The sequence below is a fragment of the Astyanax mexicanus genome, chromosome 12 (genome assembly GCF_023375975.1).
Source record: "Astyanax mexicanus isolate ESR-SI-001 chromosome 12, AstMex3_surface, whole genome shotgun sequence".
Classification (NCBI taxonomy): Eukaryota; Metazoa; Chordata; class Actinopteri; order Characiformes; family Acestrorhamphidae; genus Astyanax; species Astyanax mexicanus.
Window position 1 is genome coordinate 23,122,774 of NC_064419.1, and position 12,840 is coordinate 23,135,613.

Here is a 12,840-nt window from a genome sequence, read left to right on the forward strand (position 1 = left end):
TTTGACCTAAATCAGAAAAAACGTAGACCCGCGGTATGTGATTCTGGTGAAAATTTTGACCATTCATGAAACCTTGTTTTTTCCATGAAAAATTATTCTAACGAGTGGGTAAATGCATGGGCATGGTAAATTGGGCCAAATTTTGCTCAGAAACGTGACAAAAAGCACTTTTCAATTTTTGACCCAAATCAGAAAAAAACGTAGACCCGCGGTATGTGATTCTGGTGAAAATTTTGACCATTCATGAAACCATGTTTTTTCCATGAAAAATTACTCAAACAAGTGGGACAATGCATGGGCATGGTAAATTGGGCCAAATTTTGCTCAGAAACATGACAAAAAGCACTTTTCAATTTTTGACCCAAATCAGAAAAAAACGTAGACCCGCGGTATGTGATTCTGGTGAAACTTTTGACCATTCATGAAACCTTGTTTTTTCCATGAAAAATTACTCAAACAAGTGGGACAATGCATGGGCATGGTAAATTGGGCCAAATTTTGCTCAGAAATGTGATAAAAAGCACTTTTCAATTTTTGACCCAAATCAGAAAAAAACGTAGACCCGCGGTATGTGATTCTGGTGAAAATTTTGACCATTCATGAAACCATGTTTTTTCCATGAACAATTACTTAAACAAGTGGGACAATGCATGGGCATGGTAAATTGGACCAAATTTTGCTCAGAAATGTGACAAAAAGCACTTTTCAATTTTTGACCCAAATCAGAAAAAAACGTAGACCCGCGGTATGTGATTCTGGTGAAAATTTTGACCATTCATGAAACCTTGTTTTTTCTATGAAAAATTACTCAAACGAGTGGGAAAATGCATGGGCAAGGTAAATTGGGCCAAATTTTGCTCAGAAATGTGACAAAAAGCACTTTTCAATTTTTGACCCAAATCAGAAAAAAACATAGACCCGCGGTATGTGATTCTGGTGAAAATATTGACCATTCATGAAACCTTGTTTTTTCCATGAAAAATTACTCAAACAAGTGGGACAATGCATGGGCATGGTAAATTGGGCCAAATTTTGCTCAGAAATGTGACAAAAAGCACTTTTCAATTTTTGCCCCAAATCAGAAAAAAACGTAGACCCGCGGTATGTGATTCTGGTGAAAATTTTGACCATTCATGAAACCATGTTTTTTCCATGAAAAATTACTCAAACAAGTGGGACAATGCATGGGCATGGTAAATTGGGCCAAATTTTGCTCAGAAATGTGACAAAAAGCACTTTTCAATTTTTGACCCAAATCAGAAAAAAACGTAGACCCGCGGTATGTGATTCTGGTGAAAATTTTGACCATTCATGAAACCTTGTTTTTTCTATGAAAAATTACTCAAACGAGTGGGAAAATGCATGGGCATGGTAAATTGTGCCAAATTTTGCTCAGAAATGTGACAAAAAGCACTTTTCAATTTTTGACCCAAATCAGAAAAAAACGTAGACCCGCGGTATGTGATTCTGGTGAAAATTTTGACCATTCATGAAACCTTGTTTTTTCCATGAAAAATTACTCAAACAAGTGGGACAATGCATGGGCATGGTAAATTGGGCCAAATTTTGCTCAGAAATGTGACAAAAAGCACTTTTCAATTTTTGACCCAAATCAGAAAAAAACGTAGACCCGCGGTATGTGATTCTGGTGAAAATTTTGACCATTCATGAAACCTTGTTTTTTCTATGAAAAATTACTCAAACGAGTGGGAAAATGCATGGGCATGGTAAATTGTGCCAAATTTTGCTCAGAAATGTGACAAAAAGCACTTTTCAATTTTTGCCCCAAATCAGAAAAAAACGTAGACCCACGGTATGTGATTCTGGTGAAAATTTTGACCATTCATGAAACCATGTTTTTTCCATGAAAAATTACTTAAACAAGTGGGACAATGCATGGGCATGGTAAATTGGGCCAAATTTTGCTCAGAAATGTGACAAAAAGCACTTTTCAATTTTTGACCCAAATCAGAAAAAAACGTAGACCCGCGGTATGTGATTCTGGTGAAAATTTTGACCATTCATGAAACCATGTTTTTTCCATGAAAAATTACTCAAACGAGTGGGAAAATGCATGGGCATGGTAAATTGTGCCAAATTTTGCTCAGAAATGTGACAAAAAGCACTTTTCAATTTTTGACCCAAATCAGAAAAAAACGTAGACCCGCGGTATGTGATTCTGGTGAAAATATTGACCATTCATGAAACCTTGTTTTTTCCATGAAAAATTACTCAAACAAGTGGGACAATGCATGGGCATGGTAAATTGGGCCAAATTTTGCTCAGAAATGTGACAAAAAGCACTTTTCAATTTTTGACCCAAATCAGAAAAAAACGTAGACCCGCGGTATGTGATTCTGGTGAAAATTTTGACCATTCATGAAACCTTGTTTTTTCCATGAAAAATTACTCAAACAAGTGGGACAATGCATGGGCATGGTAAATTGGGCCAAATTTTGCTCAGAAATGTGACAAAAAGCACTTTTCAATTTTTGACCCAAATCAGAAAAAAACGTAGACCCGCGGTATGTGATTCTGGTGAAAATTTTGACCATTCATGAAACCTTGTTTTTTCTATGAAAAATTACTCAAACGAGTGGGAAAATGCATGGGCAAGGTAAATTGGGCCAAATTTTGCTCAGAAATGTGACAAAAAGCACTTTTCAATTTTTGACCCAAATCAGAAAAAAACGTAGACCCGCGGTATGTGATTCTGGTGAAAATATTGACCATTCATGAAACCTTGTTTTTTCCATGAAAAATTACTCAAACAAGTGGGACAATGCATGGGCATGGTAAATTGGGCCAAATTTTGCTCAGAAATGTGACAAAAAGCACTTTTCAATTTTTGACCCAAATCAGAAAAAAACGTAGACCCGCGGTATGTGATTCTGGTGAAAATTTTGACCATTCATGAAACCATGTTTTTTCCATGAAAAATTACTTAAACAAGTGGGACAATGCATGGGCATGGTAAATTGGGCCAAATTTTGCTCAGAAATGTGACAAAAAGCACTTTTCAATTTTTGACCCAAATCAGAAAAAAACGTAGACCCGCGGTATGTGATTCTGGTGAAAATTTTGACAATTCATGAAACCTTGTTTTTTCCATGAAAAATTACTCAAACAAGTGGGACAATGCATGGGCATGGTGAATTGGGCCAAATTTTGCTCAGAAATGTGACAAAAAGCACTTTTCAATTTTTGACCCAAATCAGAAAAAAACGTAGACCCGCGGTATATGATTCTGGTGAAAATTTTGACCATTCATGAAACCTTGTTTTTTCCATGACAAATTACTCAAACGAGTGGGAAAATGCATGGGCATGGTAAATTGGGCCAAATTTTGCTCAGAAACGTGACAAAAAGCACTTTTCAATTTTTGACCCAAATCAGAAAAAAACGTAGACCCGCGGTATGTGATTCTGGTGAAAATTTTGACCATTCATGAAACCTTGTTTTTTCCATGAAAAATTACTCAAACAAGTGGGAAAATGCATGGGCATGGTAAATTGGGCCAAATTTTGCTCAGAAATGTGACAAAAAGCACTTTTCAATTTTTGACCCAAATCAGAAAAAAACGTAGACCCGGGGTATGTGATTCTGGTGAAAATATTGACCATTCATGAAACCTTGTTTTTTCCATGAAAAATTACTCAAACAAGTGGGACAATGCATGGGCATGGTAAATTGGGCCAAATTTTGCTCAGAAATGTGACAAAAAGCACTTTTCAATTTTTGACCCAAATCAGAAAAAAACGTAGACCCGCGGTATGTGATTCTGGTGAAAATTTTGACCATTCATGAAACCATGTTTTTTCCATGAACAATTACTTAAACAAGTGGGACAATGCATGGGCATGGTAAATTGGGCCAAATTTTGCTCAGAAATGTGACAAAAAGCACTTTTCAATTTTTGACCCAAATCAGAAAAAAACGTAGACACGCGGTATGTGATTCTGGTGAAAATTTTGACCATTCATGAAACCATGTTTTTTCCATGAACAATTACTTAAACAAGTGGGACAATGCATGGGCATGGTAAATTGGGCCAAATTTTGCTCAGAAATGTGACAAAAAGCACTTTTCAATTTTTGCCCCAAATCAGAAAAAAACGTAGACCCGCGGTATGTGATTCTGGTGAAAATTTTGACCATTCATGAAACCATGTTTTTTCCATGAAAAATTACTCAAACAAGTGGGACAATGCATGGGCATGGTAAATTGGGCCAAATTTTGCTCAGAAATGTGACAAAAAGCACTTTTCAATTTTTGACCCAAATCAGAAAAAAACGTAGACCCGCGGTATGTGATTCTGGTGAAAATTTTGACCATTCATGAAACCATGTTTTTTCCATGAACAATTACTTAAACAAGTGGGACAATGCATGGGCATGGTAAATTGGGCCAAATTTTGCTCAGAAATGTGACAAAAAGCACTTTTCAATTTTTGACCCAAATCAGAAAAAAACGTAGACACGCGGTATGTGATTCTGGTGAAAATTTTGACCATTCATGAAACCATGTTTTTTCCATGAACAATTACTTAAACAAGTGGGACAATGCATGGGCATGGTAAATTGGGCCAAATTTTGCTCAGAAATGTGACAAAAAGCACTTTTCAATTTTTGCCCCAAATCAGAAAAAAACGTAGACCCGCGGTATGTGATTCTGGTGAAAATTTTGACCATTCATGAAACCATGTTTTTTCCATGAAAAATTACTCAAACAAGTGGGACAATGCATGGGCATGGTAAATTGGGCCAAATTTTGCTCAGAAATGTGACAAAAAGCACTTTTCAATTTTTTACCCAAATCAGAAAAAAACGTAGACCCGCGGTATATGATTCTGGTGAAAATTTTGACCATTCATGAAACCTTGTTTTTTCCATGACAAATTACTCAAACGAGTGGGAAAATGCATGGGCATGGTAAATTGGGCCAAATTTTGCTCAGAAACGTGACAAAAAGCACTTTTCAATTTTTGACCCAAATCAGAAAAAAACGTAGACACGCGGTATGTGATTCTGGTGAAAATTTTGACCATTCATGAAACCATGTTTTTTCCATGAACAATTACTTAAACAAGTGGGACAATGCATGGGCATGGTAAATTGGGCCAAATTTTGCTCAGAAATGTGACAAAAAGCACTTTTCAATTTTTGCCCCAAATCAGAAAAAAACGTAGACCCGCGGTATGTGATTCTGGTGAAAATTTTGACCATTCATGAAACCATGTTTTTTCCATGAAAAATTACTTAAACAAGTGGGACAATGCATGGGCATGGTAAATTGGGCCAAATTTTGCTCAGAAATGTGACAAAAATCACTTTTCAATTTTTGATCCAAATCAGAAAAAAACATAGACCCGCGGTATGTGATTCTGGTGAAAATTTTGACCATTCATGAAACCATCTTTTTTCCATGAAAAATTACTCAAACAAGTGGGACAATGCATGGGCATGGTAAATTGGGTCAAATTTTGCTCAGAAATGTGACAAAAAGCACTTTTCAATTTTTGCCCCAAATCAGAAAAAAACGTAGACCCGCGGTATGTGATTCTGGTGAAAATTTTGACCATTCATGAAACCATGTTTTTTCCATGAAAAATTACTTAAACAAGTGGGACAATGCATGGGCATGGTAAATTGGGCCAAATTTTGCTCAGAAATGTGACAAAAAGCACTTTTCAATTTTTGACCCAAATGAGAAAAAAACGTAGACCCGCGGTATATGATTCTGGTGAAAATTTTGACCATTCATGAAACCTTGTTTTTTCCATGACAAATTACTCAAACGAGTGGGAAAATGCATGGGCATGGTAAATTGGGCCAAATTTTGCTCAGAAACGTGACAAAAAGCACTTTTCAATTTTTGACCCAAATCAGAAAAAAACGTAGACACGCGGTATGTGATTCTGGTGAAAATTTTGACCATTCATGAAACCATGTTTTTTCCATGAACAATTACTTAAACAAGTGGGACAATGCATGGGCATGGTAAATTGGGCCAAATTTTGCTCAGAAATGTGACAAAAAGCACTTTTCAATTTTTGCCCCAAATCAGAAAAAAACGTAGACCCGCGGTATGTGATTCTGGTGAAAATTTTGACCATTCATGAAACCATGTTTTTTCCATGAAAAATTACTTAAACAAGTGGGACAATGCATGGGCATGGTAAATTGGGCCAAATTTTGCTCAGAAATGTGACAAAAATCACTTTTCAATTTTTGATCCAAATCAGAAAAAAACATAGACCCGCGGTATGTGATTCTGGTGAAAATTTTGACCATTCATGAAACCATGTTTTTTCCATGAAAAATTACTCAAACAAGTGGGACAATGCATGGGCATGGTAAATTGGGCCAAATTTTGCTCAGAAATGTGACAAAAAGCACTTTTCAATTTTTGACCCAAATCAGAAAAAAACGTAGACCCGCGGTATATGATTCTGGTGAAAATTTTGACCATTCATGAAACCTTGTTTTTTCCATGAAAAATTACTCAAACGAGTGGGAAAATGCATGGGCATGGTAAATTGGGCCAAATTTTGCTCAGAAATGTGACAAAAAGCACTTTTCAATTTTTGACCCAAATCAGAAAAAAACGTAGACCCGCGGTATGTGATTCTGGTGAAAATATTGACCATTCATGAAACCTTGTTTTTTCCATGAAAAATTACTCAAACAAGTGGGACAATGCATGGGCATGGTAAATTGGGCCAAATTTTGCTCAGAAATGTGACAAAAAGCACTTTTCAATTTTTGCCCCAAATCAGAAAAAAACGTAGACCCACGGTATGTGATTCTGGTGAAAATTTTGACCATTCATGAAACCATGTTTTTTTCCATGAAAAATTACTTAAACAAGTGGGACAATGCATGGGCATGGTAAATTGGGCCAAATTTTGCTCAGAAATGTGACAAAAAGCACTTTTCAATTTTTGACCCAAATCAGAAAAAAACGTAGACCCGCGGTATGTGATTCTGGTGAAAATTTTGACCATTCATGAAACCTTGTTTTTTCTATGAAAAATTACTCAAACGAGTGGGAAAATGCATGGGCATGGTAAATTGTGCCAAATTTTGCTCAGAAATGTGACAAAAAGCACTTTTCAATTTTTGACCCAAATCAGAAAAAAACGTAGACCCGCGGTATGTGATTCTGGTGAAAATATTGACCATTCATGAAACCTTGTTTTTTCCGTGAAAAATTACTCAAACAAGTGGGACAATGCATGGGCATGGTAAATTGGGCCAAATTTTGCTCAGAAATGTGACAAAAAGCACTTTTCAATTTTTGCCCCAAATCAGAAAAAAACGTAGACCCACGGTATGTGATTCTGGTGAAAATTTTGACCATTCATGAAACCATGTTTTTTCCATGAAAAATTACTTAAACAAGTGGGACAATGCATGGGCATGGTAAATTGGGCCAAATTTTGCTGAGAAATGTGACAAAAAGCACTTTTCAATTTTTGACCCAAATCAGAAAAAAACGTAGACCCGCGGTATGTGATTCTGGTGAAAATTTTGACCATTCATGAAACCATGTTTTTTCCATGAAAAATTACTCAAACAAGTGGGACAATGCATGGGCATGGTAAATTGGGCCAAATTTTGCTCAGAAATGTGACAAAAAGCACTTTTCAATTTTTGACCCAAATCAGAAAAAAACGTAGGTATATGATTCTGGTGAAAATTTTGACCATTCATGAAACCTTGTTTTTTCCATGACAAATTACTCAAACGAGTGGGAAAATGCATGGGCATGGTAAATTGGGCCAAATTTTGCTCAGAAACGTGACAAAAAGCACTTTTCAATTTTTGACCCAAATCAGAAAAAAACGTAGAGCCGCGGTATGTGATTCTGGTGAAAATTTTGACCATTCATGAAACCTTGTTTTTTCCATGAAAAATTACTCAAACAAGTGGGAAAATGCATGGGCATGGTAAATTGGGCAAAATTTTGCTCAGAAATGTGACAAAAAGCACTTTTCAATTTTTGACCCAAATCAGAAAAAAACATAGACCCACGGTATGTGATTCTGGTGAAAATTTTGACCATTCATTAAACCTTGTTTTTTCCATGACAAATTACTCAAACGAGTGGGAAAATGCATGGGCATGGTAAATTGGGCCAAATTTTGCTCAGAAACGTGACAAAAAGCACTTTTCAATTTTTGACCCAAATCAGAAAAAAACGTAGACCCACGGTATGTGATTCTGGTGAAAATTTTGACCATTCATGAAACCTTGTTTTTTCCATGAAAAATTACTCAAACAAGTGGGAAAATATATGGGCATGGTAAATTGGGCCAAATTTTGCTCAGAAATGTGACAAAAAGCACTTTTCAATTTTTGACCCAAATCAGAAAAAAACATAGACCCACTGTATGTGATTCTGGTGAAAATTTTGACCATTCATTAAACCTTGTTTTTTCCATGAAAAATTACTCAAACAAGTGGGAAAATGCATGGGCATGGTAAATTGGGCCAAATTTTGCTCAGAAATGTGACAAAAAGCACTTTTCAATTTTTGACCCAAATCAGAAAAAAACGTAGACCCGCGGTATGTGATTCTGGTGAAAATTTTGACCATTCATGAAACCATGTTTTTTCCATGAAAAATTACTCAAACAAGTGGGACAATGCATTGGCATGGTAAATTGGGCCAAATTTTGCTCAGAAATGTGACAAAAAGCACTTTTCAATTTTTGACCCAAATCAGAAAAAAACGTAGACCCGCGGTATGTGATTCTGGTGAAAATTTTGACCATTCATGAAACCATGTTTTTTCCATGAAAAATTACTCAAACAAGTGGGACAATGCATTGGCATGGTAAATTGGGCCAAATTTTGCTCAGAAATGTGACAAAAAGCACTTTTCAATTTTTGACCCAAATCAGAAAAAAACGTAGACCCGCGGTATGTGATTCTGGTGAAAATTTTGACCATTCATGAAACCTTGTTTTTTCTATGAAAAATTACTCAAACGAGTGGGAAAATGCATGGGCAAGGTAAATTGGGCAAAATTTTGCTCAGAAATGTGACAAAAAGCACTTTTCAATTTTTGCCCCAAATCAGAAAAAAACGTAGACCCGCGGTATGTGATTCTGGTGAAAATATTGACCATTCATGAAACCTTGTTTTTTCTATGACAAATTACTCAAACAAGTGGGACAATGCATGGGCATGGTAAATTGGGCCAAATTTTGCTCAGAAATGTGACAAAAAGCACTTTTCAATTTTTGACCCAAATCAGAAAAAAATGTAGACCCGCGGTATGTGATTCTGGTGAAAATTTTGAACATTCATGAAACCTTGTTTTTTCTATGAAAAATTACTCAAACGAGTGGGAAAATGCATGGGCAAGGTAAATTGGGCCAAATTTTGCTCAGAAATGTGACAAAAAGCACTTTTCAATTTTTGACCCAAATCAGAAAAAAACGTAGACCCACGGTATGTGATTCTGGTGAAAATTTTGACCATTCATGAAACCTTGTTTTTTCCATGAAAAATTACTCAAACAAGTGTGAAAATATATGGGCATGGTAAATTGGGCCAAATTTTGCTCAGAAATGTGACAAAAAGCACTTTTCAATTTTTGACCCAAATCAGAAAAAAACATAGACCCACGGTATGTGATTCTGGTGAAAATTTTGACCATTCATTAAACCTTGTTTTTTCCATGAAAAATTACTCAAACAAGTGGGAAAATGCATGGGCATGGTAAATTGGGCCAAATTTTGCTCAGAAATGTGACAAAAAGCACTTTTCAATTTTTGTCCCAAATCAGAAAAAAACGTAGACCCACGGTATGTGATTCTGGTGAAAATTTTGACCATTCATGAAACCTTGTTTTTTCCATGAAAAATTACTCAAACAAGTGGGAAAATGCATGGGCATGGTAAATTGGGCCAAATTTTGCTCAGAAATGTGACAAAAAGCACTTTTCAATTTTTGACCCAAATCAGAAAAAAACGTAGACCCGCGGTATGTGATTCTGGTGAAAATTTTGACCATTTATGAAACCTTGTTTTTTCTATGAAAAATTACTCAAACAAGTGGGAAAATGCATGGGCAAGGGAAATTGGGCCAAATTTTGCTCAGAAATGTGACAAAAAGCACTTTTAAATTTTTGACACAAATCAGAAAAAAAACGTAGACCCGCGGTATGTGATTCTGGTGAAAATTTTGACCATTCATGAAACCATGTTTTTTCTATGAAAAATTACTCAAACGAGTGGGAAAATGCATGGGCATGGTAAATTGGGCCAAATTTTGCTCAGAAATGTGACAAAAAGCACTTTTGAATTTTTGACCCAAATCAGAAAAAACGTAGACCCGCGGTATGTGATTCTGGTGAAAATTTTGACCATTCATGAAACCATGTTTTTTCCATGAAAAATTACTCAAACAAGTGGGAAAATGCATGGGCATGGTAAATTGGGCCAAATTTTGCTCAGGAATGTGACAAAAAGCCCTTTTCAATTTTTGTCCCAAAGCAGAAAAAAACGTAGACCCGCGGTATGTGATTCTGGTGAAAATTTTGACCATTCTTGAAACCTTGTTTTTTTCATGAAAAATTACTCAAACAAGTGGGAAAATGCATGGGCATGGTAAATTGGGCCAAATTTTGCTCAGAAATGTGACAAAAAGCACTTTTCAATTTTTGTCCCAAATCAGAAAAAAACGTAGACCCGCGGTATGTGATTCTGGTGAAAATTTTGACCATTCATGAAACCATGTTTTTTCCATGAAAAACTACTTAAACAAGTGGGACAATGCATGGGCATGGTAAATTGGGCCAAATTTTGCTCAGAAATGTGACAAAAAGCACTTTTCAATTTTTGCCCCAAATCAGAAAAAAACGTAGACCCGCGGTATGTGATTCTGGTGAAAATTTTGACCATTCATGAAACCATGTTTTTTCCATGAAAAATTACTTAAACAAGTGGGACAATGCATGGGCATGGTAAATTGGGCCAAATTTTGCTCAGAAATGTGACAAAAATCACTTTTCAATTTTTGATCCAAATCAGAAAAAAACATAGACCCGCGGTATGTGATTCTGGTGAAAATTTTGACCATTCATGAAACCATGTTTTTTCCATGAAAAATTACTCAAACAAGTGGGACAATGCATGGGCATGGTAAATTGGGCCAAATTTTGCTCAGAAATGTGACAAAAAGCACTTTTCAATTTTTGACCCAAATCAGAAAAAAACGTAGACCCGCGGTATATGATTCTGGTGAAAATTTTGACCATTCATGAAACCTTGTTTTTTCCATGAAAAATTACTCAAACGAGTGGGAAAATGCATGGGCATGGTAAATTGGGCCAAATTTTGCTCAGAAATGTGACAAAAAGCACTTTTCAATTTTTGACCCAAATCAGAAAAAAACGTAGACCCGCGGTATGTGATTCTGGTGAAAATATTGACCATTCATGAAACCTTGTTTTTTCCATGAAAAATTACTCAAACAAGTGGGACAATGCATGGGCATGGTAAATTGGGCCAAATTTTGCTCAGAAATGTGACAAAAAGCACTTTTCAATTTTTGCCCCAAATCAGAAAAAAACGTAGACCCACGGTATGTGATTCTGGTGAAAATTTTGACCATTCATGAAACCATGTTTTTTTCCATGAAAAATTACTTAAACAAGTGGGACAATGCATGGGCATGGTAAATTGGGCCAAATTTTGCTCAGAAATGTGACAAAAAGCACTTTTCAATTTTTGACCCAAATCAGAAAAAAACGTAGACCCGCGGTATGTGATTCTGGTGAAAATTTTGACCATTCATGAAACCTTGTTTTTTCTATGAAAAATTACTCAAACGAGTGGGAAAATGCATGGGCATGGTAAATTGTGCCAAATTTTGCTCAGAAATGTGACAAAAAGCACTTTTCAATTTTTGACCCAAATCAGAAAAAAACGTAGACCCGCGGTATGTGATTCTGGTGAAAATATTGACCATTCATGAAACCTTGTTTTTTCCGTGAAAAATTACTCAAACAAGTGGGACAATGCATGGGCATGGTAAATTGGGCCAAATTTTGCTCAGAAATGTGACAAAAAGCACTTTTCAATTTTTGCCCCAAATCAGAAAAAAACGTAGACCCACGGTATGTGATTCTGGTGAAAATTTTGACCATTCATGAAACCATGTTTTTTCCATGAAAAATTACTTAAACAAGTGGGACAATGCATGGGCATGGTAAATTGGGCCAAATTTTGCTGAGAAATGTGACAAAAAGCACTTTTCAATTTTTGACCCAAATCAGAAAAAAACGTAGACCCGCGGTATGTGATTCTGGTGAAAATTTTGACCATTCATGAAACCATGTTTTTTCCATGAAAAATTACTCAAACAAGTGGGACAATGCATGGGCATGGTAAATTGGGCCAAATTTTGCTCAGAAATGTGACAAAAAGCACTTTTCAATTTTTGACCCAAATCAGAAAAAAACGTAGGTATATGATTCTGGTGAAAATTTTGACCATTCATGAAACCTTGTTTTTTCCATGACAAATTACTCAAACGAGTGGGAAAATGCATGGGCATGGTAAATTGGGCCAAATTTTGCTCAGAAACGTGACAAAAAGCACTTTTCAATTTTTGACCCAAATCAGAAAAAAACGTAGAGCCGCGGTATGTGATTCTGGTGAAAATTTTGACCATTCATGAAACCTTGTTTTTTCCATGAAAAATTACTCAAACAAGTGGGAAAATGCATGGGCATGGTAAATTGGGCAAAATTTTGCTCAGAAATGTGACAAAAAGCACTTTTCAATTTTTGACCCAAATCAGAAAAAAACATAGACCCACGGTA